This window comes from Ovis aries, chromosome 11 (genome assembly GCF_016772045.2).
Source record: "Ovis aries strain OAR_USU_Benz2616 breed Rambouillet chromosome 11, ARS-UI_Ramb_v3.0, whole genome shotgun sequence".
Lineage (NCBI taxonomy): Eukaryota > Metazoa > Chordata > Mammalia > Artiodactyla > Bovidae > Ovis > Ovis aries.
In genome coordinates this window covers 50,894,215-50,921,486 of record NC_056064.1, presented here as the reverse complement: position 1 = coordinate 50,921,486, position 27,272 = coordinate 50,894,215, and the positions used below count along the sequence as shown (strand labels likewise).

Here is a 27,272-nt window from a genome sequence, read left to right as displayed (position 1 = left end):
GCACAGTTACCCCAACCGTCCCTCCCTTCCAAACCCAGAAGTGCTGCTAGGGGATACAGCCCTCCTGTCCAAGTCCAGACAAGGCTCCCCATCCTTCTCCCCAGGACGCCACTCCCCACACTGCAAGTGGTAAGAGGCTGATGGGGGGCAGCCCCTCTACCAGGCAATCTGAAGCGCCCCGAGACCATCCCCCTCCCAGGAAACGCCGCTTGGGACCCTCTGGCCAGAGTCAGAGGTGCACTCAGGCTGGGTCAGTCCCGGTACCCAGGAGGAGCCGACTGTGGGGTCCCCCGGGGAGGAACATGGGAGGCCTGGACACTTGGATAGGCTCAGCCCTGCAGAGCACGGGACTGAGCCGGCTTGTGAGCAAAGACCAGGTAAGGACATAAATCAGCCACCGGATCACATTTCCTGCTCTGAAAGGTCCTGTAAAACACGGGAGAAAATTGACCTGTCAGGGGGATAGATGGGCAGCGATAGTGGCCGCCAGCCGGGGGCCAGATCCCCCTCCACCCTCAGGATCCCACCTGCACCGGGTTCCCCCCCCCCGAACCCCTGCAGCCCGGCCCTGCCAAGGGTTGGGTGCCCATGGCCTGAGCAGCCCTGAAGCAGAAGTCAGCTGGGGAGGGAGGGGGAGGAGGTAAGTCTATAAGGCTCCCCTGGGGGGATCTGGCTCCTCACCACCCCCAACATACACACACACACACACACACACACACACACACACACACTGCACGGCCTGACAGCTAAGCCCAGCTGCCTGAACCGGCAGGCTATAAAACGGATGGAGACCAGAGATGGTGTCAGCAGACAGCTAGAGTACCTTTTAAAAAATGTAATCTCTTTTTATTTCCCTTCCCCAGGCCCCCTCCTCCCTCCATACCCGTAACCTCCCGGTCACCCCTCTCCCTTCCTGCGGACTGGCAGTGACCTTGGAGGCTGGACCTTGGCGTGGGGCTGCCGGAGCCCTCAAGGACGCCCTCTTCACCTTGAGAAGCTTTCTGTGCTGGCAAGAGCACGGCGGCCAGCCAGCAGGTGGGGGTGGGGGGAGCAAGCCGGGCTCCAAGGTCACCCCGCCACCTGCAACTCCAGCAGCCCTGGGCTGATGCAGGACGTGGGCCCCTGCGGCTGCCAGCTCAAGAGGAAGGGCAGGAGCCCGTCTGCCGTCTGTTCACACGGGGGGCACTCTGGCCTCCACACACCAGCCTGCAGCCACTGGTCTCAGGCAGTCCTTGTATGGCTCCTGGGGCCTCCCATTCTCGCTGGTCCTGAGCCACTCCTCTGGCCCACAGGACTGGGGAGAAGACAGCGGGAGAACCACCCACGTCCCTCTGCAACAAGGGGCAGAAAAAGGTACAAACATCCCCATCCTCTGGGAACTAAGGGTCCAGGTGAGCACCAGCCTTCAAGGATCTCTGGAAGGCGCCGGGGTGTTGGGAGGTGGGATGGGCACAGAGACCTGAAAGCCAGGGAGCAGGTCAGGGTGCCAGGGATGGGCATGCCTGAGCAAGGTGGCAACACAGGCCAAGGATCAGGGGCCAGGCCTCCCGTGGGAGACTGTCACCTAGGGCGCAGACCTCTACACAGTGCGTTCCTTCTGTCCCTCCAGCAGACTGACTGCCCTGGGGGATGTGCTTTTGGGGGCATAGTTGGAAGGGGGCACAAGGATGGAGAGATACCCAGAGACAGACAGACAGGAAGGAGAGACCAGGAGGACAAAGGCCAGGCAGGGCAGAGGGCAGAGGCCAACAGCTGTGTGCTGAGCAGAGCAAGGCAGAAACCATCCCAGCCCCGTCCTGGTTCCGGGCTGCTGGGGAAGTCAATAATCTGATGTCATTTTCCAGGGTCTCAGCTAGGCCAGAGGCTCCAGGGGGCTTGGGCTCTCGACTTGCGACTTGTAGCAGCCAACTCTCCCTCCAGCAGAGAACAGGGAAGGCGGCCCCTGAATTCAGGCCTCACTCTAAGCACTGCCCCAGGGTCCCCGCTGGCCCCCCAGGCACAGGTGGCCCTGGGGAGTACCCTGAGTGTGGCCCAGCCCAGGCCCTTGGGTCTGACCCTGACTGACTGGCCGAAGGCTCCTGTGTCCCTGTGCACTTCTCCTTCATCCCCTCTGGAACAATGACTCTTTTAGCTCGTGGGCAAGAGGCCACTGGCTGGCAGAGGCAGGCCTGGCTGGGGTCCCAGGGGCTGGCCCTGTGGCCTATCGGTGAGCAGGCGGATGATAAGGCAGGAGAGAGAGTAAGAAGATACCGGCCAGTCCCAAGGAAGGTGGGGTCCCCTGGTCCCCTAGATCCCTGGGATGGCGGACACCTGGAGGTTGGAGGCAGCTAAGAGGGGACGGGACTCAGCTGGTCCCTCTGAGCTGCACTCCATTCTCAAGATTTGGGGGACTGGGAGGGGGTTCCTGAAGGTCAGGAGGGTTGGTGAGCCTGAGGGGCCTGGTGTGGTGGTAAAAAAGCAAAAGCTGGGGAGCACTGGTGCAGGGCAGAATTGTGGGAGGGGGTGGGGCCCTCTTTGCAAGACCCTCCCCAGCACCTAGGTGGCCCATCACCCGCCAGCCCTCTCCTCATTTCCCCAGGCTGAGGCTCCGGCTCCCTGCCACTGCCCAGCTCTCCTCTTGCTGGCCTCTGCGCTTCTAGCTACCTTCCCACCCTTGTGTCTCCCTCTCCTGGGATCTCCCAGGCTTGCTGTGGCCCCAGCCATTGCACCTACTCTCCCACCCTGGGATTCCTTCCTGCTATTGCTGAAGACCCAAGATCACACCCTTAGGGCTTCCCAGGTGGCTCAGTGGTAAAGAATCTGCCTGCCAATGCAGGAGACTGCCAATGCAGGAGACGCAGGAGATGAAGGTTCCATCCCCGGTTCAGGAAGATCTCCTGGAGGAGGAAATGGCAACCCACTCCAGTATTCTTGGCTGGAAAATCCTATGGACAGAGGAGCCTGGCTGGCTGTAGTGCATGGGGTCGCAAAGAATCGGGCATGACTGAGAGACTGAACACAGAAGATTTCATATCCTGAGTGGAGGTGGTGATCCATTTCCAAGCAGCCTCACCCATCACTTGCACACACACTCCGGGGTCTGGGAGCACATGCCTCAGGCTCCCAAGGACACGGGGGCAGGCAGTGGGAGTTGGCATGGATCCTGTCTGTGGATAGTACATGCACACACATACTCACCCCAGTGTGCACACACTGGTATCCATGCACGTGGCCCTTTCCCACCCACCCTGTCAGTCTCCGGCTCCAGGCTCTTGAAGGGGATGAGAGTCCCAGGGAGTGAGGGTTTGTCTCCCAGCTGCCACAGGCACAGCAAGTTTGGGGTGCTGTTGGGGTGATGAAGGTTATGAGAGGGTAAAGTTCATACACACACCCCAAGGTGCCATCTTCCCCTTAGGTCACCCTGCAATGGCCCCTCTCCCGGCCTGGGGGAACTCCCTGCCTCATCTCTGTTCCCCCCGCAGTCCTTGGGAACCTCTGAGGACCCCTCTGTACAGCCTGCCCATGTTGGCCTTCTCTTCAGCTTGTCCTGGGTCCACTAGGACCCAGGTTGGTCTGCCACCGGGCAGAGAGGGGTTAATTCTCTTTGTTTTTTTTTTAAATCTGTATTGTGGTTTCACTCTCCACTGTGCCAGCCCTGGAAGTAGGGGGCCCTGGCTGTGCCTTAGGGTTGCCCTCCCCACCCCCTATCCCTTGCTCAGTCTGAGTCTCTACCAGATTATCTGTCCACCACTGACTGGTTTTATATTTTCTGGCCAGCGACCTGGCCCAGTGACCCTGGACATCCTGCCCAGCAGCAGCCTGTCTGACTGCCCCTCAGGTCCCACCCCTTCCTCCTCCTCTTCCTCATCCCGCCTGAAATCCTCCATATTAAGTGCTGGGTCCCTGGCGGCCCAGGCACACAGGCTTATGTAGGACAGTCCCTGGCTCCCCGGGGGTGACAGACTCAGAAAAGCAGGTTACAGCCAGCGAGCCTCAGGGCCCGCACGTTCTTAAGAAGCATCAGGAAACGCGAGTGGGCACTGTCAGGCCTCCAGGGCCTCCCCTGCATCTCGGGGGCAGCTGGAAGGTTTTTATTCAGCTAAGTAAACAATTGCCAATGTCATTTAGGATCCTAGCATGCAGGGGCTCTGGGCCTGCAAAGGGCTGCAGAAAGAGCAGGCATCAGATACATTCCCATTTAGGCCCCCATTTTGCTGGCATGGTTTCTTTTAATACGCTTAATTTTTCCATGTCTTCGAAAAATTGTTTCTTAAAAAAGAAAAAAATTAAGTTTCTTAACTCTAATGAGATGAAGAGAAAATTCACGAAGCCAAGGAGAGGTTAGGTGCTCACATCTGGATTGGCATGTGCTAGGCCGCCCACTGTCCGGAGGGGCACTTACAGACCCATGAATCATTTGGGAATAAAAATTCAAGAGGGGGACTTGCACTGGGGACCCTGGGGCTGGGGAACCCCAGCTGGTCCTGCTGCATGTGTCGAGCTCCATGGTTCCTCTTCATTATCTTTCAGGGCCCCCTCCCTGAGAGACTCGACTTGACCACCCGGGTCCCCCCTGCCTGTTCACACCTGAGCCCAGGCCCCCAGGCTAGCCGGGAAGGACCGAAGCTCCCCTCTCCTGAACACACCTCTCTCTCCCACAAAATAATTTAATGCAACTTAATGGCTTGAAGTTGATGTAAAAATTACAGGCGTCTGAGGGTGGGGTGGGGTGGGGGCCTCGTAAGAAATCCTTTTGAAAATATAATTGAGTTAATGGAGCCATAACTGTGTCTCATTTTGGGGGGGTAATTGGCCTGCTTTTTGTCACTCTGTCCATTTACATACTCCTGTTTTCTTTTAGCTATTGATTTTTTTCTTTATAAAGTGGGCCACTTTACTGCAATTTTTAAAGCCCCAGTGATGAATAAAAACCTCATCTTCCCACTCATTAAGACACAGGAATTAGCCAGGCTCAGGGCCCCACCAGTCAATTTGCGTAACAATCCTGAGCTGCTGGTGTTTTGGTTGGGGCCCAGGGGCTGCTTGCTAATGGCTAGGGATTCAAAGGCAGCAAGAGGGGCTGAGTCAGTTTCCGGAAGGTGGGTCTTGGGTAAGGGACCTGGAGGACTGAAGGGATCTCCTAAGCCCTGATCTAAAGGTGCCCCTTTCACCTCTCCCCTTCTGGTTTTCTTCCCCAGCTGCCCACAGCCTCGGGCCCCTCCCTTGACCTGCACCTGCCTTCTTGTGACTGTAATTCAGAGGCCCCACCTACCTGCCTTTGACTTTGGATCAAGGTCACACACACAGACCAAGGTCACCTCTCCTTTAGAATATATATACATAAATATATTCATATATTCATATACATATATATATTTAAAGTCTTTATTGGATTTGTTACAATATTGTTTTATGTTTTGTTTTTTTGGCTGCGAGGCATGTGGGATCTTAGCTCCCAGATCAGGGATCAAACTTGCACTCCCTGCATTGGAAGGCAAAGTCTTAACCACTGGACCACTAGGGATATCCTCTGGAATATGTTTTTTAAATTACAAAACCCATGAGTGTTAGTCACTCAGTTGTGTCCGACTCTTTGCAACCCCACAGACTATAGCCTGTCAGGTTTCTCTGTCCATGGAATTTTCCAGGCAAGAATACTGGAGTGGGTTGCCATTCCCTTTTCCAGCACAAAACCCATACACACACAAAATAAAGGAGGCCAATGGGTTCCAAGCGCAAAGGGTTACAAAGAGAAAGTAGTATCCTCCAGAGCCTCAATCTCCAGAGGCAATGTCTGTGGACCGCCCCATGCCACCTGCAGCTTGATTATTCGATCTCACTCAGCGTCTTGGGCATCTTGCCCGTTGGCCCTGCTAAACCCGCCGGTCATTTTTCCTGACTTCCTAGTACTCCCTTGCCTGTCTATACTGTGGTGCGTCCCAGTCTGAGGGGGCGTGGGATCCCAGGATGTGGCAATGTCAGTGCTAATGCCAGAATGGTCCCAGGGAAACTGAGATGGCTAGGGTGCGTCAGCTTTCATGTATTCGGCCAGTGGCTACTGTTGGATATTTCAGTCGCTGCTAGTTTCTCAACCTGACAAAGGACATCTCTGTTCACATATCTTTGTGCCCTTATGCACATGTGTCTAGAAGATAAAATTCCTAGAAGAGAAACTGCTAGGTGAAAAGCATGCATATTTCAAATTTTGATTGCTATTGCCAAACCACTGGGCAAGTGTGTGTGCCAATAGATACACTTGCAGCAAGTGGGAAAGCTCACACTTCCCTCCACCCTTGATAAAGCTGGAGACAATTGTTTAGGCCTCTGTCATTTGATAGGTGACAAGTAGTGTCTGGTAGGATTTTTTTAGAAATGAGCTATAAGACTTAGATAACAATAAAAGCGCTAATTTCAAGCGTCCAGTTTGATGAGCTTTCACAAATCGGTACGGTTGTGTAACCACCCCCAAAGTCAAGATGCAGAACATCCCTAGCAGCCCCGGGAAAGTTCCTTCAGGCCCCTGATCAATCCCCATCTCCCGCCCAGTCTCAGCCTTGGGCCACCATGACCCGCCCTTTCCGTCCCTGTAGAATAGTTTTGCCTTTTCTAGGATTTCACGTAAATGGAACCATGTGAAATGCTCAGCAAACCACTTTGAGATTCATCCAGACGTTGTCACGTGTGTCCTGTTCACTGCCAGGTAGGGTCCACTGCCTGGGGGCTGTGTCTGCACCATTCACCTGTTGCTTAGACACTCGGGCCGGCCCAGTTTAGCGTGTTGATGAGCCAGGCTGCTGTGAACACTCAAGTATAAGTATGTGAATGTGTTTCAACTCCTGGACAAACACCTGAGTGCAGAACAACTAGGTCACAGGGCAAGTGGACAAGACCTTTCCTGAGCTGTCTCCTATTTCCCAACCACCATCCCCAGGCTGCCCTGCTTTCCATTCCCCAGGTAGAGCAAGAGGCCTCCCGCATCCTCTCCAGCATCCGATGCCAACTGCTTGTTGCGTTTAGTCCCACGGGGAGGTGTGCAGTGGCATCTCTTTGTGGCTGTAACTTGTTATTTCCCAGGTCAGTTCTGCTGTGTTTGGCATTTGTTAATAACGATGTTTTTATTGTGGAGAAATTTCAAACATTTTGTGTAATACATTTCTCTTTCTGTTTGTGGTTTTGGGGTTTTGTCACAATTTCCTTTTATACCCCAAGTGTGATGGCTTCAGCCCCCAGAAATGGTTCCCTCAGGGTGACCCTCCTTCTTTTTAGGGGTTTCCAAAGCAATGGAACCTATACCCAGGTTCACAAACTCCCCATCTCCCCAAGCCTGCCTTGTGTCCTCATCTAGAACGATAGGGTTTGACCAGGGTCGCGGGACACAGGCACATGACCACCAGCCGTCGTCCTTACTGTACTGAGCAGAGACCCTCAGGCAGGAAGACTCTGAGAAACCCCTGCCTGACGCGAACAAGGGCTGAGCAGGACAGGGTCAGAGGCCACTCCCTGGCCCTCATGACCCCTCTGCAATCCTGTCCCAGGGAGGGCTCTGGTCCACATGGGACCAGAGGCTGGGAGAGCAGAGGGCCAGTGTCCCTCTGCCAGGCCTCCCAGGATGGATGGAGGAGGCTGCAGTGGGGTGTGTGTGTGTGCGTGTGTGTGTGTGAACTTTCCACGCCCTGTGCCCTAGTTGGGGCCCACTCACCAGCTCCTGGGCTTGCCAGGCCACCTCACAGACACCAGACACACCTGACGTTTCAGCCCCTGGACCTGTATTCCCATCTGTTTTGTGTCATAAGTTAAGAGTCACTGGGAAGCGTGAAGCCACCCCAGGCTGGAGCAGAGGCCGTGCAGACAGTCTCAGGTCCGGGGAAGGAACAGCACGGGCTGAAGTGGGAAAGTGAGCCGAACTCCAGGAAAATCCCATTCGGAAACATTTCTCTCAAGTATTCAGAAAGCATTAGATTCATAGCAACTGCTAACGATCTTTATTCGAATTAAACTGGAAACTCCACAGACTCTGTGATCCTGTTGCAGAAAGCAAGTCCTCCCCTTAATTCAGTTCTCTGAACTCACCCGCACCCCCATCTCAACACAGGTCCCGGACAATGATGCAGGCAGGAAGGGGAAGTGGTCGGACCTCCAGCAGGCTGTCTGAGGGCTGGGGAGACTGAGAAGTGGAGCCCCAGAGACATTTCCCCACCCACCTGGGGCGGCCCTGCCACCAGCCTGGCTCCACCCCCACCCCAGAGGCTGTCCCAGAATGCTTTGGGCCAGGGCTATTGCCTGAAGTGTGGCCTGAGCTTCCCCAGAAGAGCGGGAGACACCACACCACACCTCCACTCCACGCCTCACCCCCACTCTGCACAAGTCCCCAGACTCACACGAGTTTGGGGGTAACATCTGAGTTGAAGCATCTGCAGACCCCAGCCCTGCAACGTGGCTCTGCCCAGGGGTGCATGCGTGCTTGCTAAGTCACTCCAGTCGTGCCCAACTCTTTGCGACCCCAGGGACTGTATAGCCCTCCAGGCTCTTCTGTCCATGGGATTCTCCAGGCAAGAATACTGGAGTGGGTTGCCCTGCCCTCCTCCAGGGGATCCTCCCAACCCAGGGATCAAACCTGTGTCTCCTGCCTTGCGGGCAGATTCTTTAATGCTGAGCCACTAGGGAAGCCCCCTGCCCAGGGGTGCTGCTGGCTCTTTGGGAGGTGGGCAGGTTCTTGGGTCCCACTCTGCTCCCATGTGCTTGGGCCTTGTCAACCACCTCCTTCCTGAGCCTGAGCCTGGCCCCAGGGGCCTCCTTGAAGTCCCTCACCCCTCAAATGATGGGCCCTGAGCCCTCAGCACTTCCCAGGAGGGTGGGTAAGCAGTATGGCCCCCCTCAATATGAGTGATATAACCTGGCATCCAGCCCTCTCTGCCTATTGTGTGGGGTGAGAGGGGTGGTCAGGACAAGAGATTCCCCCACCCAGCAGCTGGACAGACCTGGCCCTGGGTTCTGCTCCTGGATCATGCAGTCTGGGGGGTGCTGTTTGTGGGGGGCGTGGGGGTGCTCAGAGCACTTCTTTGCGGGGTAGGAAAGGGATGCACTGAGATGTTGAGGGGAAGGGGGTGGCCTTGCTGCCTAGAAGTCCCACTCTGGGTCCCCCAGGCCCCCATCCCACCCCCACCACCCCCACCAGACCTGGGGAATCTCCTGGCAACTGTTTTCTGGAACAACTAGAGGCTGCGGTCAGCGGGAGGCCAGTGGGGAGAGCCCTGGTAGGGCTGAGAATGGGAGGCCCTGCCCCCAGCACGAGGGCCCCCTTCCCCTTGCCTTGCGCCCCAGGGCCCCAGGAAGGCTGGGGTGGCCCGGCCAGCCCGGGAGCCGCAAAGGGCATGAAGAGTGCAGCACTGGGGCGAGCTGCCAGCAGGGCCAAGACAATGTGGTTTCAATCTAATTGTCCCAAAATATTGTTACAACACAAACCACGTGCCATCCACTCACCTGCAACTAATCAGCGGCAAAGCTACCGAATAAATCGGTTCCACACCCGTGGGGCCAGGCAGCCCAGCGCGCGAACCCAGGCACCCAGGCCAAGGCCACCGCTGCTTCCTGTGGCGGGTGAGAACCGTCAAGGGGCTCCTCCTGTCTCTGTGACCCCCACCACACTCTGAAGGGCGAAGCTGGAAGGCCCAGGCCCTCCCATCACACCCGTTCAGGTCTCAGAATGTCGACAAGGACCTGGAGCTAAAAAGCCAGGTCAGTCAAGATCTTACCAGGGTCAGAGGGCCCAGCAAGTCCGCAGCTTCCTCTCTCCACCCTGACCATCCCATCTCAAGACCGGGGCCTTGGGGACTTCACTCCTCTGGGAAATACTGGCAGGCCCATTGCAATAATGACGCAACTGCCTTCTAAGGCACTGAGGCCTTTTGGTAAATATGATTGAGAGATTTCTGCAGCACCCATGGGAGCTAAGGACATTCTCCATTTAGCTGGCCAGGAAACCCAAGCTCACAGAGGACCCCTGATGTGCCAGGGCCCATTGCTGGTGGGCTGGGGCACCAGGACCCTCACTTTGTTCTTCCTGAGATCCCTGTTCCCAGCTGACACTTTGCACACTGCCAGCCAGTTGGACTGGACGCCAGCCCTCTGGGACGGGCCTGGACCCTGAATACCATGGGACAGGACAAAGCAGTCTGAGTGCTGGAGTAGCTGGCGGCTCTGACCCCTTCCCAGAGCCTGGAAGGCCCCCAGGGCAGCCCTTGAGCCCAGCCTTGAGGGCAAACAGTGTGTCCAAGGGCAGGAAAGATGGCGCAAGAGTGAGCTCCAGGAACCCACCCTCAGTGGGGTATTGCGGGGGAGGTTGGCAAAGACTTTCTTTCCAAATAAGGTCACAGTCATGGGTTTCAGGTAGGCGTATCTTTGTTTCTCAGAGGCGGAGGTTGTTACCATTTGACCCCTGACACGGTGGCAGCCTCACCCCATCTACCCTTGAGAGCACAGTCTGTATTAGTTACCATGTAAATAAGCATTTGCCCACATTCATTTTCACAACATTTCTGGGATGTGGATGTTATTATCCTACTTTATAAGTAAGAAACATGAGGCTCAGAGATATTAAGCAGCCTCCCGAAAGTAGCACAGCTTGGAAACAGTGGAGCCCATTCTAACAACACCTGGGCTCTTCCTATAGGACACTGTGCTCTCTTATAGAATAAAGCCTGGAAAATGGCAATAAGGCCTCGTGACAGCCAAACACGCACCAAAATGCCCCTCAAGGAGGACCACCAACCAGAGCACCACCACCGGGAGCACCACCGCCGGGAGCATCAGCACGCACCACCATGAGCCGGCAATTCCTGCTCACGTGGGGAGATGACTGATTGTTCCTTGCACATCTCCTGGGTGACTCCATGTAGAATCAGTGGCCCAGAGAGGTCACAAGTATTCCCAGTACCACACAGCCAGCAGCTGCAGAAGTAGTCTTAACTCAGGTGCACACTGAGCCTAGCAGCAGGGAGGCGGGGATCCCCCCAGGACAGGTTTTCCTGGCAGCAGGGGGCGCGGAGGGGAGCGCTGGTAGAGGGGATACTGCCCCCTGAAACCAGCCATAGAGGATGGCGGCATCAACCCCGGCTCCTGGCAGCTCCCCCTGCAACGGGTGCAGGACGTGAGAACCCCACGTAAGATCCCCACACCACATATGTGCTGATGGTATCAACTTCTCCCCCACCCCTCTTTGGATAAGAAGCAAAGTAGACAGAATTGCTGTTTATCTCCTGTTAAGCTGGGCCTCTCTGTCAGGGGAACAGCCAAGGAGGTGGACTCTGACCCTCAGAGGGATGGGGAGGCCCCAGGGGGCCCCCTACATGTCTCTCTCTGGGCCCCTCCCCTAACAAAATGTTTTTATTGTGGAAAAATACCTATAACATAAAAGTGGATATTTTAAGTATTCTTTTAAAGTGCGCCATTCAGTGCCTTTAGCTACATTCACCACGCTGCGCAGCCATCACCACTATCAAATTCTAAAACTTTCATCATCCCAAACAGAAAATCTACTCATTAAGCAATAACTCCCCTTTCCTCCCTCCCCCAGCCCCTGGTAACCTCTAATCTACTTTCTGTAGCCAAAGGAGCCCATTCTTTCTGGCCCATTCTAAGAACCTCATATGCATGCGTGCATGCTAAGCCTCTTGAGTTGTTTCCGACTCTTTGCGACCCTATGGACTATGGCCCGCCAGGCTCCTCTGTCCATGGGGGTTCTCCAGGCAAGAACACTGGAGTGGGCTGCCATGCTCTCCTCCAGGGGATCTTCCTGACCCAGGGATCAAAACTGCGTCTCATATCTCCTGCGTTGGCTGGCGGGTTCTATACCACTAATGCCACCTGGAAAGCCCGAGAATCCATATAAGTGGGGTCAAACAATATTTGTCCTTTTTGTCTGAATACTTAGCATAATGTCTTCAATTACCCATGTTGTAGCATGTATCGGAACTCCTTTCCTTTTTATTCCTCTGTATGTATGGACAGAGCACACTTTGTTTACCCTTCATCAATCAGTAGACACTTGGATTGCTTCCCCCTTTCAGCTGCTCTGAAAGCCAGCGTGCAAATGGCACTACTGCGTCATGTGGTGATTCTTTTCCTTTCGACCACACTGCACAGCTTGCAGGATCTTAGTTCCCCGACCCAGGATGGAAGCTGTGCCCCCTGCAGTGGAAACACGGATCCCTAACCACTGGACCACCAGGTGATTCTATGTTTGGAGAACCAACAGATACTCCTTTCTTTTCCAACTCAGATTTTAATCTTTCACAGGAAAAGATTTTGTCTCCATTCCCTCCCCAGAGCCAGAGGGGAATGCGTGAGTGTGAGAAATGCCCCAGGAGCTGCTGCAGTGGGTGAGGGGGCCTAGAAAGCTGTTTGGCCAGGATCCAAAACAACAGAGGGACCCTGGCAGCCTGGGCCGTGCAGGTTGCAGCTCTGAGTCTCACCTTTGAAGCTCTGGGGCTGCTGCAAGGCCTGAGTAGGTGGTTCCATCACTGGGTGCTTTGCTTTCCTTGTCTGTCAAAAATGCATAGAACGACACCTACCTCTTAAGAGGCTCTGAGCAAGGAGGCAGGTACAATGTGCAGGCCAGCACTAGTGTGTTGGAAGCACTCGAGAATATCAGCCCTCAATGCCCACAGCCTCACTCTGGGGGAGACAGGCCAAGGTGGGCTGTCCTAGCCCACCCTGCACCTGGCCCATATCTCAAGGACCCTATCAGCTCATCTCCTCCCTCCAAACTGTTCCCGAGGGCCCCAGGGCAGGGACTGAGCTCACAGCCCCCTGGAAGGAAGACCTACCAGCTGCCTGAAGGAGGGACCTTGAGGGCAATGTCGTGAGCAGAGGAGACGCGGCCTCCTGTGTCCTCCTCTGCCTGCCTGGCATCAGGGCTGGGGTCAGGGGTTGGGGGAGGTGCGTGCCATGTAGGTTCTCTCCAGTAGAGGGCGTCCTCTGCATTTCGGCCTCTCCCTTGCTTTTCCTGAGGGGTTGCAGTAACCCTTTCCTGGTCCAGTGATGGACAGCTGGCGGTGGCCTGGGGCAGGCCCTGGGGGGCCTGGCCACGAGGGGCTCTCTTAGCTGCAGGGTTCTCAAGGGCTGAGGCCTGCCTAGGGGGAGGGCCCTGGAATGGAGGGGCAGCCCAAAGAGATGAGCCCAAGGGAGGTATGGTCAGTGTGAAACCGACTAGGTCTCCCTTGGGGTGTCCCTGGCCTTTCACACTGTTCCCAATGGAGAGGGGACTCCAGGCTGCCTGAAGAGGCTGCTTCTAGGGTCCAGGCCTGTTGAAGATAGGGTTGAGGGGGCTCTGGACTGGACTCAAAGCCACAGCCTTCATGCTCTGGGGCTGCCCTGGGGAGAGCCCCTTCCCAGATCGTCTCAGTTGCAGCCGGACCCCCTCTGGCTCTGCAGCTTCCAAAGGAAGGGTTGGCCTTCCCCCAGGCCGGTTGTGCCTGACTTGATCCACAGATGGTCCCAAAAAACTTTTCGAAACGCGTGATTTCTTTTAGCGTCTGTCAGAAGAAACAAAATCAACAGATCAAGCCCACGATTTCACAGATCTTAACGATGCCTGGGACAAGATCAGGTAAAAAACGAGCCGTGAAATTTCAGAACTCAGTTGAATAAGCAATGGGATGGGGTCTAGTGATGGCCAGGCCCAGACTGACTCAGGTTTGGGAGGTCCACCTTTCCCACCACGCAGAGGCCTGGGCAGCCCTCGGCTCCTGGCCCAGCTAGAGTAGGGAGGGAGATGCTAGGCTGGGCGGGAGGGGGCCCCTGCCACCCCACCCCAACACTGCCCCAGGCCCAGTGAGGATGCTTCCAGCCTGGCCCCTTCCCGCAGGTTTTTCCCGTCTGGCAGGAGCCCTGGCAGGCAGGCCGGCAGTCTGGGCGGGGACTCGTGGCTGGCCGGGGCCCATGTGCCCTGCACCCTGCCTCAGGGTGAAGTGAGAAGCCTGACCAGGTTCCAGCACAGATGGGAAACCCCACCCCAGGGCCCGCGGCGGGACAGGTGTGGCTGGGCGTCGGGCTCCCTCCCACACCCACACAGGCCTTGGGCCAGGGCGTCTGAGCCTGGTTTGGCAACGTCCCCGCACTGACACAGCAGCTGCCACTCCCAGGCCTGGAACCCAAGATCCAGGCCATTTTCCGGGCGAGCTCAGCTCAGGAGCGCTGTCCTGCGGGGGGGAACACCTGCTCTGGTGGCAGGGCTGAGGAACTGGCGTGCCCAGGAATGGATGTCAAGTGAGGCATGGGAGGACGTTGGTCCCAACCAGGAAGAAGGCTGAGGAGGGGGAGGCGTATGTGGGCAGTCACGTCCACATCTGCAGGTGGGCCCAGCAGAATCAGGGCCTGGGACAGCCACCAGCCTGGAGCTAGGCAGAGGCTGCGATGTGAACTCTGGGACCAAGGCCCACCCCCTCACCTGCTCTGGGAAGGCTTTCTGAGCGGCTCAACCTCAGGCTGAGCAGGGGCTGCAGAGGGTGAGTGAGCTGGACTCAGAGCCCCGGCCTCATCCTCATCTTCCCTCTGGTCCTCTCCACAAGGACCCTCAGCTATCTGCTGGGGGCAGAGATCTCATTCACACATAGGAAAACAAGTCAAAAGCAGGCCCCTGGCCTCCACATAGCCCTGGGGAGGCTGAGCAGAATTCTGCAGGCTGATCACGATCTCGAGGAGCAGGAGAAGGGAAGGCCAGGATCTAACGAGCAAAGGTGACAAGGAGACTCTGCCGCACAGTGGGCCTGAGGACAGTGCAGAAAGCCTGGGCTGCCTGAGCCACAGCTGGCTCACTGCACCCACCTCTCAGGGACGAACCCTTGTCCCCAGTGGCACAGGCCTGGAGCTGCGGAGCACAGGGGACGTCCGCAGTTCTGGGGGATCCAAGTCAGCCTAACAAGCCTGTTTCCTCTTCTGGGGTTTGCACTTTGCCATCTTGAGATGCCACGTGCACGAGTCAGTAACACACATGGCCCAGTGTAGGACCCAGAGCAAGGCCCTCTGGGCAGGGCTCCCTCCATCTCCTCCTGAAGGTGTGTGTGTGCCTGCATAGGTCTGCAGGTCTCCACTGCAGGAATGTCCCCAAGTCTGTGTCTGTGCAGCAGGGGCTTGGACTGGCCACATCCAGCTCCCCTTTCCCTGGCTGGGGCTTTGGTCTCGGTGTTTAAATGCCTTGCACCTCAACTTTCTCATCTGAGAAATGGGGATCATTTTCAACACCTTTCTCACAGCATTATTGTGAGGGTCAGACGAGGCCATGTTCTAGAGGTCTATACATAGTGAAGGTTAAATCAGTGGCAGCTGCTGTGTCCCTTCCCCCGAGTTTTACTCTCCCTTAGCCTCAGTTTCCTTATTTAAAAATGGGTTAAAAACAGCAAACTCCCAGTGGCCACTGGGACCCAGTACGTCAGTGTCTGAGATGGGACTTTGCGACAGTTTCATCTTCCAACAACTTCCTGTGAGCCCCAGGAGTCTCTGCGTCTCAGGGTGCAAGGACAGGAGCCCAGGGAGATTCAAGAGCTCCTTCCAGGAACGTCTGAGCAAACGGATCCCATCCCCTCCCTGCCTGGACACAAACAGTGTAAACACCAGCACAGCGCTGGGCTGGGCGTGGCTCTTGCTTGTCCTCTCTGGGCACCTCCCAAGGTCCCCAGGGCACAGCAACAGTGGGGTGGGGTCTCGGGGAAGCACAGGGGGTCTGGCCTCTCCAAACCTCAGAAGATATGTTTTTTTAAGTGTATATAAATAAAATATATTTGTGTATATTGACTTTTTTTTTAAACAGCTCTATTTAAAGCAATACTGTTGCCTTTTCTCTCTCTCTCTTCCTTTATACAAAACTGCTGAACTATTTGGGAGCCAGTTGCAAACACTGTGACACTTCACCCCTAAATACTTCAGCATCTCAAGTCCAAGAAGGCCTTTCTAACTTCATCATGCCCTGGAAACGTAGCTGGCATGATCTCTCAGATCCTATGCAGCCCATGTGCAAAATTCCCCGCTTCTCTCTGAAACCCTTCAGAGGTGAATCCCACACCAGGCTTTTTTTTTTTTTCCTTAACATGGACCATTTTGAAGCATCCAGAGCAGTTGTTCTGCTGAATGTCTTCCAATTTGGGTTTCCTTTATTCTTCCCTTGTGACTCAACTCAGGTTAAGTGTCCTGGACAAAAGCATCTCAGAGGTGACACCGTGAACCACCTGGAGGAAACTGAGGCTCAGAGATGGAGTGGCAGGATCATCACTGCCAGGCCTGGCCGCTCACCTGCTGCTATGTGGGCTCCAGTGGGTGCTGTCGCCCACCTGCAGGTCTGGATGGCAAGGTTCCCCCTTGCAGCAGCAGCCATCTGCTCAAGGATCTCTCTCTTTTGGGGACTGGGGGCTCCTTGAGGTGGCACCTGCCTTTTGCTTCACCTCTGAGCTGGCCAGGAGCCAGCAGGGAGCAGAGAGGATGCAGGATGGCTGGCAGCAAAGGGTGGGGTCCCCAAGGAGCTTGTCGAGGGTGTCCCCAGGGTGCCTGAATCTCAGATCAAGACATGTGTGGGGCGCAAGCCAGATCTTGGAGGACTGTGGGCAGAGCGGAGCCAGGAAAAGTCCAGACTGGAATCAGCACATCTTTTTCCTAAGAAGAGACTCAAGAAGGATACAAAAGGCCCAGGATGAGGCCCCTGGGATATAGGTGGGCCTGCTGTCTAGCTGGGACCAGCCTGTGTTCCTCCCCTGCAGCCCCCGAGCCCAGAAAGGAGGTGGGGGCAGGGATTGTATCTCCAGTTTTCCAAGGTCTTCTCTGAGGGCAGAATCCCAAAGGTGACCTGTGTGGCTGAAAACAGGAGGGAGCCCTGTCAGCTTGGCCTAGGGGGTCTGAGGCCTCTGGGGCGCCTTCACAGAACCGTCCCTAAGGCGGTCCAAGTGTGCGGGGCCACCACAGCTCAAGACAGCCAGCACCCCTCCACTTTCACGCTTTTGCTCACCACCCTGGTGACGTTCTCAGGACCAAGGACCACTCCAGAACAGCAGCATCAGCAACATATCCTTAAGTCCATGGAAACTTCTCCTCGGCTTTCTTGAGGCCAGGACACCATTACCTGCAGGGACCAGGACAGGGCCCCAGGCCAGGTGCACTGAGGCCTCCAGTCATGCTGGCGGTCGGGGGGAGAAGAGCGGAGGCCACTCATATGAGAGCCGAATGGGTTGTCAGTCGCTCAGTCACGTCTGACTCTTTTGTGACCCCATGGACTGTAGCCCGCCAAGCTCCTCTGTCCATGGAATTCTCCAGGCAAGAATACTGGAGTGGGTAGCCATTCCCTTTTCCAGGGGATCTTCCCAGCCCAGAGATTGAACCCAGGTCTCCTGCACTGCAGGCAGATTCACCATCTGAGCCACCAGGGAGTGGCCAAAGGGTCGCTGCAAAACTTAGAGAGCAAACAACAGGTCCGATGTGACTTCACCAGAGCTGGAACGCCAGAGCTGGAGCGTATCTGTGCTTCAAAGGGCTACATTCCCATAAGGGTGCAAAGAAGCATCAGACTAGTGAGTCCGATGCTGATGTCACCCAGGCACCCAGGGAGGCTCTGTTGGATGGGGGCCAGTCAGCGTGAAGAGGGAGATAAGGTCCCAGACAGGAGGTACCCCCTTTTCTAGGCATGTCCTTAAAGTGGAGCCTCCCCGCTCCCCACCCCGTCCCCCGTTTCCCCTCCCCCATGGCCCTGGCTGGCTCCAGGCCACAGAGCTGTGTGGTGAGGCATGAGCGCCTTGCCCTCAGAAGCTGCTTAGCTCGGGAAGCTGGGTCAGCTGTCTGGCTCTGGGCCACAGACATGGGCTCAGGTGGGGGTGGGTGGGGGTCACCATCAGGTGCCCTGCTGGGCTGACGACTTTAATTAATCTGCAATATGTCCTGTTTTGGACAAAGGCAGTCTTCCCAGGCAGACAGGGCTGGTTCAAATCCGCTGTGTGCCCTTAGGCACACAGTGAGCCTCTCTGGGCCTCTTCATCTTTAATGTGCTACAGCTGTCCAGTGACAACAGAGCCAGCTTCTTTCTCTTCCTTCTCCTTTTCTTCCTCCCCCGTGACCCCTTGGGTCAAAGTTATTTGGCAGTCCCCATAGGGTGCCCGTGGCAGACAGTGTGGGGCCAGCCCAAGCCCACCAAGCCCAAGGAGAGGTCTACACCTGCCAGATGGGTAGAAAGGCCCTGACCAGCTGTGGCAGTCAGCCTGGAGCCAATTCCACCAGGACAAGTGGGACTTACCCCCTTCTCTCATCGCTCCCTTTATCTACACTATCCTTCTCTCCTTAATCATATCCCAGTTCCTCCAGCTTCATTTTGGTCCCATTTCACCAGCCTGGAGATGCTGGGGTGGTGTGGTCGTAAATGGGGGTAGACTGCATCCCAGGCCCTTCTATGTGCCCCTGCCCTTATCAAGGAGAGGGTCTTTCTTTTGTCCCTTGTGAGCTTGGTCACTGCAGGGAAGACGCCAAGTGGCCCTCTCAACCCTCCCCACCTCATCTTTCTCCCTAGGGGTTTGCTCTGATCTCCGATTCTCCAAAGAAAATTTCTGGGTGGAGCCAGTGAAGTCAGCTCTGCCACCAACAGGCTGTGGAGGCTGAAAAGGCCAAGGAAATCATTTTTGTGCCTGGTGAAACATTATCATCCATCCATCCATCATTCATTCATCCAACAAAACATTTCTTGTGTGAAGAGCCCCCTGTCCCGCCTGCCTCATATCACTGACTGCAGCCTGTCCAGGCCTCCTGGGCAGTAAGTAGCTGGGCTGCCTGAGCCAGAATCATCTGGGGTATGTGCTGGTCATGCCCACATTTCCCAGGCCACTGTCCAGCATGGGCTTTTGCTGAGGGCCCCGAGAAGCCCTCACTGTGGTGAAGTGCTGTTGAGGACCCAGCCATCGGGCACTGTTTCCTCACTGCTCCCAGGGATGCAAAGTCCTGAGCAGAGGCCTGTTTTGTCCAAGCACTGATTCTCCACCCAGCCCCAACAGGATGAGGCCCAGAGCTCTACAATGATAGCGATGGGGACTGTGCCTCTTTACAGGACAGGAGTCTCAGGAGCAAGGTTCCCAAGCATGAGGCACCCTCTGCCTTGGGTAGACCAGCAAGACCTTGGTCATCTTCAAAAAAAGGGCTCTAAAGTGGAGGAGGTGGCCGTGTTGCCACCTGCAGCCCCCATGGCCATTCTCTCCTCTCTCTCCTTTCAGGTCCCCTTCCCCCAACAGGTCTCCAAGTATACAGTCAGGGTTCCCCTTCTCACACCTCTGCTGTGTAAGAGAACCCAGCTGGAAGCACCCCAGTGGACTCCTTGGGGCCCAGGTATCATGGCAAGACTCGGGTGGGAGTGTAGAGGTGGCTCAAACCCTCCCCAAGCACCCTCTCCACTGCCAGCACTGCACTCAGCACTGGGGCTGCAAAGCTCCTAAATTGCGTAAGGGACCCCCCAGCCCCAGCACATGTCATTCATGCTAGTGGTTTTCAGCCGTGCCCCCCGCACCCTATCAGCCTTCACCCAGGCCCCCTCCTCCCAGCTGGCATGATTAGCAATGACTGTATCGTTGGGAAAATTATTAATTTCCATCCATCAAGTTTACTTCTGGGAAAGTTTGCCAATTAACTCAGCAGGCCAAGGTGCCCAGAACAAAAGAGAGAGGGAGGCAGAGGCCTGGGACGATCTTTGCAGGGGCGGGTGGAGTCCATGAGCCTTAGGAGTCTGGAGGGTGAGGAGGAATTAGGAGGCTGCTCCCCAGCCCCTGGGCACCCACCCATGGGATTGAGCAGAAGAAGGGGCCAAGGCTGCCTCTCTCCTGGTCTTCCTGGCTGTGTGCTAAAATCGGGCTCTGTGTGTGTGTGTGTGTGCATGTGTGCGCACGCATGCATGCACATGTTGGGGGTGGGGAGGTTGACAAGCTGGGCTGGGAACCCTGGCTTTGACGGTGTCCACAACAAAGTCACTCGTCTAACACTGGGTCTGAAAGGCAGAGGCCGATGGCCCAGGATCCCATGACCACCAGGGATGGAATGGGTTTCAGGCTTTCTGATGTTCTGCACAACAGTCCCCAGCCATGGTCCTTCCCATACTTTCTTTCCTGTTTTTTGTCTGAAGCCAGGGCCCTCCACCTTCGAGGCCGACTTCCAAACTCACCCGAAGGTGTCCTCACCTCTCAAGTGTCCGCTGCGGTCTGTGGCTGGGCTCGGAATATTGCTGTCATAATCCTGGGTTCTCTAAGTGCCTGAGGACTGTCTGTGGGTGGAGGGTGAAGGGGTGCAGAAGGAAACCAGGGAGACACACCTACAGAGAGTGTCTGGGCCCTCAGGCCTTAGCAGTGCATGTGGTGTCTGGGTTAGGCACACAGCGCTGGGACAGGACAGCTGGACCCTCCAGAGGCTGTAGAAACGGACATCTGACCCACTCATAAGGGTAGGAAAAGGGGACAGAGCCATAGCTAGGCTCCTGACACAAGGAGCCTCCAAAGGCAACAGGCAGGCTACTTCGGGACCTGAGGAACCTGCCCAGCCGTGAGTGGGGCGGGGTGGGGAAGCCTCTGTGCCCAAGGTCCCAGGGTCCCCGGAGATAGTCTTGCCCAGCACGCTTCTGGATGTTTGGCTCAGGAGTGCTTCCCCAGCCCACTCTGCAGCAGCCAGGGACAGAAGGGCGAGGCCTTGGAGTCAGTTTCCACTGCTTTGTAAAAGGCAGCCCAGAATGTCCAGCTCTCGCCAACCTAAAGCCAGGGCCCACTCCTTCAGTCTCCTCTGTATTTTCTGCTGCTCCAGGTCTCCTTTCATCTCAGTCACTCCCTGTCCCTCCAAATGGATGGGCTGCGGCCCCAACCCCGTCAGTGATACCCAAGCTGCCCCCCCTCCATGAAACCCCATAAATACTTAGAAACATAAATTAAAATAAATTGCATTTTTAAATTGCAAAATCAGGGCCATTTTATCGCTTTTATTGCATAACAACCATTAATGAACTATAGTCCCTGCCACCTTAATTGCCTGGAGACTAAAGTTCAGTTCCTGTCTTCGTGCAGGCTGGGGACCCTGCGTCACAGAAGCCACGCACCTGGTGTCACACAAGGGTAAATACATTTACGGGCAGGATGAGGGGCTTCAAGAAAGGTCCTGGGGGCTCTGTGGTACGGCCCCTCCTGAGTGAGGGGTCCAGTGTTCCTGGAGACCACTGGACATGAAGAGGCCTCTTCCCCTGGCCCCCCCTCCCCTTTCTATCAAAGGACGGGGGTGGGGGGGGGATGCAGGCCCAGGCTGGGCTGTGTAATAGCCCCAGCAGCCCCTTCTACCTTTACCCCCACACCTCCAGTGCCAGAGAAGCCCAGTGAGGCTGATACAGGGAGACCCAGACCAGCCACACACACTGCAACACCTGCTGGCCAGCCTGGCTTTCCCTGGCCCCTCCTGGGCTCAGCCTCAGCTATTTTTCTGGGATTCTTGCCTCAGTTGGGGAGGGGGCCAGGAGGGTCAGAGTTCCCCTCTGCTTTCCACTCCAGGTAGCAGGAGTCCCTGGGAGTGAAGCTGGGATCGGGGTCATGTGTATAGTTAGCAGCCAGAGTTACGTTGCTCCCCCCCCTCCCCCGCACCTCCTCCCGGGTCAGACAGGTGGACCCCAGACTGCTGCTGTCCGCTTGAAGCCAAGGTCCAGCCCTAATGGTGGGGGAGCAGCATCAGGGAACAGGACTTCATGCCCAGGACAGAGAGTGCAGAGGCCAGCAGGGGACTGATGGCCCAGGGAGGGACCAGACTCCCTCCTCAGTCCCCTCATCCCATCCCCCAGGGCCCAGGCCCATTAATCTTTAACAGCCTCTGGTCTATAGCTGACCCCCAAAGCAAACAGGGATAGGATTCCAGGGGACAAGACACCCGCCTCCCTGCCCCCAGTGCAGGGGGCGGTGCTGGAAAGCTCTACCTCTTGTCCCTACCCCCACGGATGCTGGGGGAGACTACTCCCCAGTTCAGAGCTGTGACCTCTCCCAGGAGTAATGGGGGCAAGGGCAAGACCCCAAGGTAGATTTGGGAGTCAGATTCGAGGTAGATTTGAGAGGCTCTGAGGACCGAGAAGGGGGCTGGGACCAGAGAAGGGGAATTGGTTCCCACTCCCCACAGAAGTCTAGCATCCTGAGGGCAGAAGCATCCCTGGAGAAAACAAGGGAGGGGGCACTTCCTCCAGAAATCCGCCAGGCTATTGTTACGCTTTCTGAGACCAGGGAATTTTTCCAAGAGGTTGCGACAACCAAAAAAAATAATAATAACGCCCCTCCCCCAGCAGCAGGAATTCTGGAAAAAAAAAAAAAAAAAACCAGCTGCTGCCGCTATCAGGCCGAGGAAAAAACAAGGTCAGACGCTGCGGAGATTTAATTTAAGGCGCGCACCCACAGCCCGCCAGCCACGCACCGGAACGCAGGCCGTCCTCTGAGCGCAGGGTGCGGGGTTCCCGGCCGCGGGGACGCCAAGCGGAGCTCCCGGGGGCCCTTCAAGCCCCGGGAACACGGGCTCGCGCCTGGCTCCCCCGTCGGAGGCTGGGTCTCGGGTCAGAGATCGACCTGGTAAAAGGTGGACCGCACTCAGGGCTGCCTTCCGCCCCCGATCCTCGGGGAGGGGGTTGGGGCTCATTCTGGGCTAAAACCACCCAGTAAATGGGGGAGGGGGGAGAGAGGAGAAGGGGACGATGCGGTCGGGAGAATAGAGCCCGATCGTAATAAGAAGTGACAGCAGAATGGGCCGCGGGGGCTGGCGGGCCAGGCCCGGGCAGGGCCACCAAGTCCCCCATCCCCCCACGGTCCTCCGCCAGCCGGGCGGGCCGCGCCGGTCTCCGCCGCCGGGAGCGACTGTCAACTGCTGGACGCGGAGGGGGCGGCCTCCGGGATCTGCACGGAGGCGGGGGGTGGCGAGCCCTAGACAGTCCTGCGCATGATGCCCACTCCCCACAGGACAAGGCGGGTCCCGGAGCCAGCCTCTGCGGTCGCCCTAGGCCAGACCTTGTGGTCGAGGCGGGCGCGGAGCGGGCCCAGCGGGAGTGCAGTTGTTTTGCACAAAGTAGCGTGAGACTGTTCCATTCCCGGTATCCCGCCGCGGGCTCTGCCAGGGGAAGGCGCACCTGGCTTTCCAAGGGGCGCTTTCTCCATCCCACCAGCGCTGTCGGGGGAGGCTGTCCGGTGCCGGGGGCAAGCGGAGGCTTCGGCCCTCCGCGGGAGCTCCGAGGGCCCCAAGACTGTGGTGCCTGGGCCGGCATTTCGACTTTTCCAAGGACTCCGAGGAGCGGGGCTCCCATCCTTTCCGGGTAAATGGCACTGCGTGCGCGCCACCAGCAAGGCCCGCCGGCTGCCCGGCCGGCACGGGGGCGATGAAGCTGGCTGCTTCGCAGAGCCCCGGGCCGGTCGCGAGTGGCTTTTCCCTGACCTCCCCCTCCCGAGTGTGAGTTCCTGTTTCACCCGCAGAAATCAACAAACAAATAATTCTCGGTATTTCCCAAACTGAGGAACCGAGGGTGATGAAGAAGGATGGAGAACAGAGGGGACAGGGTCGAACCTGTTGTTTTTTTTACTTTAAAAATTATATATTTTATGTCACAATCGCTTTTCCTTAAGACCACAAACATCCAATTTGGCTTGGCGTAATAAAATCAGCCGGAGCTCCCTTAAACGGAGCCATTCCGGTGAATTAAGTTGTGAAATCTAATCTATTATATCCATAAAGGAGAATGCTTTCATTGTAAATTCAGGTTATAAAGAAACTATACCTGGGCCGCCAGCTCTCCTTTCGGATTAGCTACTCGAAGCCTTATCAAATTACTTCAGAATGTTGGGCTACCCTCTCCATATCTCATGGCAATAGAAATTAAACGTTGCAACATTTCTTATAACCCTATGAAAAGGTCAAAAACTGCCACAAGGCGGTATACTTAAAAAAAAAAAAAAAAAAGGACCCCCGCCAACCACTTCCCGGCATTGGAAAGCTCGGTTACTATTTTCCCAATTAATTCGAGTTTTTAAAACGATCTAAACGGGCTTCTTTCACGTTCTCTCCCACCCAGGCTGGTCAGGGGCACAGCTCCCGGGTGGATCGCACGTGGGCCCCAAGACCTCAGATGCTAGGACCTCTGGAGAAGGGTGCAGAGATCTCCAGGCTCAGCTGAACCTGCATCAGTGGTCCCCACCCACAGCAGGCACACCTGAGCCAGGGAGGGGGTCCTCAGAAGCCAGGCTGGCTCTCCCGACTTTGGTGCCTAGTGCACAGGCCAGGATGCCACTTGTCTCAGCAGTGGACGGGCCAGACAAAGAAGCCGCTAGTGAGGGGTTACCGCCCCCCCAACACATGCCCTTTTTTGTCCTCCCCACCACACCCCTCCTAAGGCAGTTCAGGTAGAGGAATACAGCACCCTTGTAATATTTAGTTAGCAAAATGGGTGAGGGTATTTGCTGCCCTTCCTCGGATGGGGGTCTTGGGCCCTGGTCACTCGCTGGCCAGACCACCCCTTTCCCCTACCACACCTTCATCCATTTCTGAGAACTCTGAGCCAGGCAGAAATTAAGGCCCCTGAGGGCTCTGTGAGAAGGAAATCGGTAAGTTCCCAAATTCCCAGGGAACCAGAGGACACAGCTTTTGTCAGGCCCGTGAAGATTTATGAGGCTCCACCAGAGTGTCGGCCAGGCCTCACTGAGGCCGCCAGCCAGCGTGCCCCGTCTAATCTTTGATTTCCATCTAATTATTTTTTTCCTGCCACTTTCAACTCAGAGTCCGGAGTGGCGAACAAAGGGAAGAAGATGGGGGATGGGGCCACCAGACAGTGGCATGGGGTCGGTTCGGGATCCCTCAGGACCGTGGGGGGGGGGCCCCCTCAATGCCCCAGGCAGGCAGATGAGGGTGACTACTGGAGCTGGGACCATGGAGGGACTTGCTCTCTGGCTAGGCTCACCCCCAGTCACTGGGCCAGAGTTAGTGGGAGTAGGATTCTGAACCCCAAGCAATCCGCAGGGAACTAGTGCACCACGGGGAAGTGCTTCAGGGGAAGAATACCTGTTAACGATCACAGAAAGAAAAAAAATACTTTCCCCTAAACTGCAATTAAGGGGGCTATGGAGGGGTTCCAGGTCCAGTATACCCAGCCAGAGGACACAGAGAAGGCAGGAGGCAGGATTTTTCTTCCCTAACGGAAAAATGCCTGCCCAAGCCGGTAAGAAAAAGTGAAGCTCGCATTTTTCATGTTAAAATAAAAAAATCCAAATGGAAAATGATTTTAGTGGTCACCACCCATAAGTCAACTAAAAACAGGCATAATTAGAGTGTAAGGAATCCAGGGGACCATAAATCTTCGTTGCCTTTTCCACTCGAATCGGGAGCCTTTTATGGCTTGTTGAGTTTTAAGTATTTCGAGAGAAGTGAGGTTCCGGGTTTTGGTGGACGCGGGTCTATGTCGGGAGCGCCACGCCGGGCGAGCGGGGACGGGCGCCGCCGGGACACCGCGAACCTCTCGGTTCTTCCGGGGAAGGTGGAAGCTGAAACTGCGTTTTATCCCCAGGAGAGGCCTTTCCCGCCCACCGGGTCCCTCGCTCCGGAGCCCGGTAATCAGGCTTCCCCAGAGCGGTGGAGGCTCGCGAACTGGGTATTGGTACACATGAGGACTCTGGGGAGTTGATTCCTTTTCTTTCCAACCCAAACTCCGATGGGAATATTCGCTGGTGCGCGGGAACTGGGAGGTTTTTACTTCGGGCCCGATTTGAATCCTTTCACCTGGGCCCTTTGTTCCGACTTATGGCGGGGTGGGGGTGGGGGGGGGGGAGCGGGCACCGTAGAAAATGACACAAAATTAACCCCTCCCTTTTAACCATCAAATCCCTAATTTTCAGTCTTCCCTTAAAGGCAAGCAATACGTTTCACTCTATGGGGTATTTTTCCCCACCGGGTGGAGACCAAATTGCCAATTTCTCATCGATCTAGCCCTCTGCTTTTCCTGAAACAGTCTCCAAACAAAAATATCCCATATCCAAACATCACCTAAAACTCCATTAATCAGGTAAGAAAATGGGAAGAAAGTGAAATGTGCATTCTCTCTCTCAAAGTCTCCCTAAATAAAAGCGCGCCCTTTCCTTCAACTGTCTCCACCATTCCCCTTTGTGTAAAGGCTGTCCCATCCTAAGAACTGGGGCGGGGGAAACTAGACATTCACATTCGGAAGAGTTCTCCCCAGGAAACGATTCTCCTAAGACTTCTTTTGTTTGAAGTGGGCATGGGGGAGGGGAAGGAGTCCGCCCCAGGCCAGCTAAAGGGCCTCCCCAAACCACCAAAAAGCAAAACCCAAGGGCCTCCCCTAACAGGCAAGTCTGGGACTCGTGTGGGTAACTACTGGACAAGGGGACCTGTCCGCCTAGCGAGGGACCAAGGTTGGGTTTCCCCATCCCGAGTTTCCAGCGATCGTCTCTCAGAACTGAGCGGCCCCGCTTGAAAATTCCTTGGGTTCCAGGGGGTACGGGTGGGAGAGACTGCACAAAGCCCCATGGCCCCAGCCCCGGAGCCGAGGAAGGGCGCGTGGTCTCCTCGGCAAATTAAACGCAACCTAGAGTAAACGGGACAGGCTTTTGCAAAGAGACATTTGCTCCGAGCCCCAAGGTGGAGTAGGGAACAGTCCTCTGACCGAGCCCACAGGCACAGACTAGGCCAGTGTGTACCCCGACTTCAGCGGCCCTCCCCGAGCCCTGCAGAAAGACACGTGTGCAGCGAAAGGCTCTTACACACCAGCCGGGTTTTTATTTTTTTCCTACCCGGAGTGCGCTCTAGGCGCGCGGGAAAAAAGGAAAACGCACGTACCTGGCGGCGCTCAGAGGGCGGCCTCGCGGGCCCGCCGCTGGCGAGGGGGCCGCCAGAAGCCACTCCCCGCCCGGCCGGTCGCCACACGGCCCATCCCTCCCTCCCAGGCGACGCACCCCGCCGAGCCAACTCTCCAGGAAGCGCGACGAGCTTCCCGTCCGCGCGCCGGACACGTCTTCCAGCGCCAGGGCCCGCATCTCCTCCCTGCGAGCGGACGCGCAGAGGAACCCTGAGGCCCGACAGTTCCGGAGAGGGGCTACGAGGCCAAGGGGCAGCGCGTCCCGCCGCTAGGCTGCGGCTCCGGTTGCACGTCCAGACCTGGGTCCGGGCGCGTCCTTCTCGACCCAGGTTCCCGCTTTCCCACGTTCGCGGCTGAGCTAGCGGAGACGGACGCGGAACCCTCGGGGAAGACAAGGAGGCAGCGGCGGCCGCGGTCGGCGCAGGAGCCCCGGGGC

The 27,272-nt window shown here is 56.4% G+C and overlaps 1 long non-coding RNA gene across 1 annotated transcript; it reads left to right on the top strand.

Moving 5' to 3' along the window:
* The first annotated feature begins 1,090 nt into the window (after positions 1-1,090).
* On the top strand, positions 1,091-27,272 carry LOC132657355 (uncharacterized). The gene is made up of 2 exons (XR_009595374.1): positions 1,091-1,391; positions 4,510-27,272. It is a non-coding gene; the product is annotated as an uncharacterized LOC132657355 (long non-coding RNA).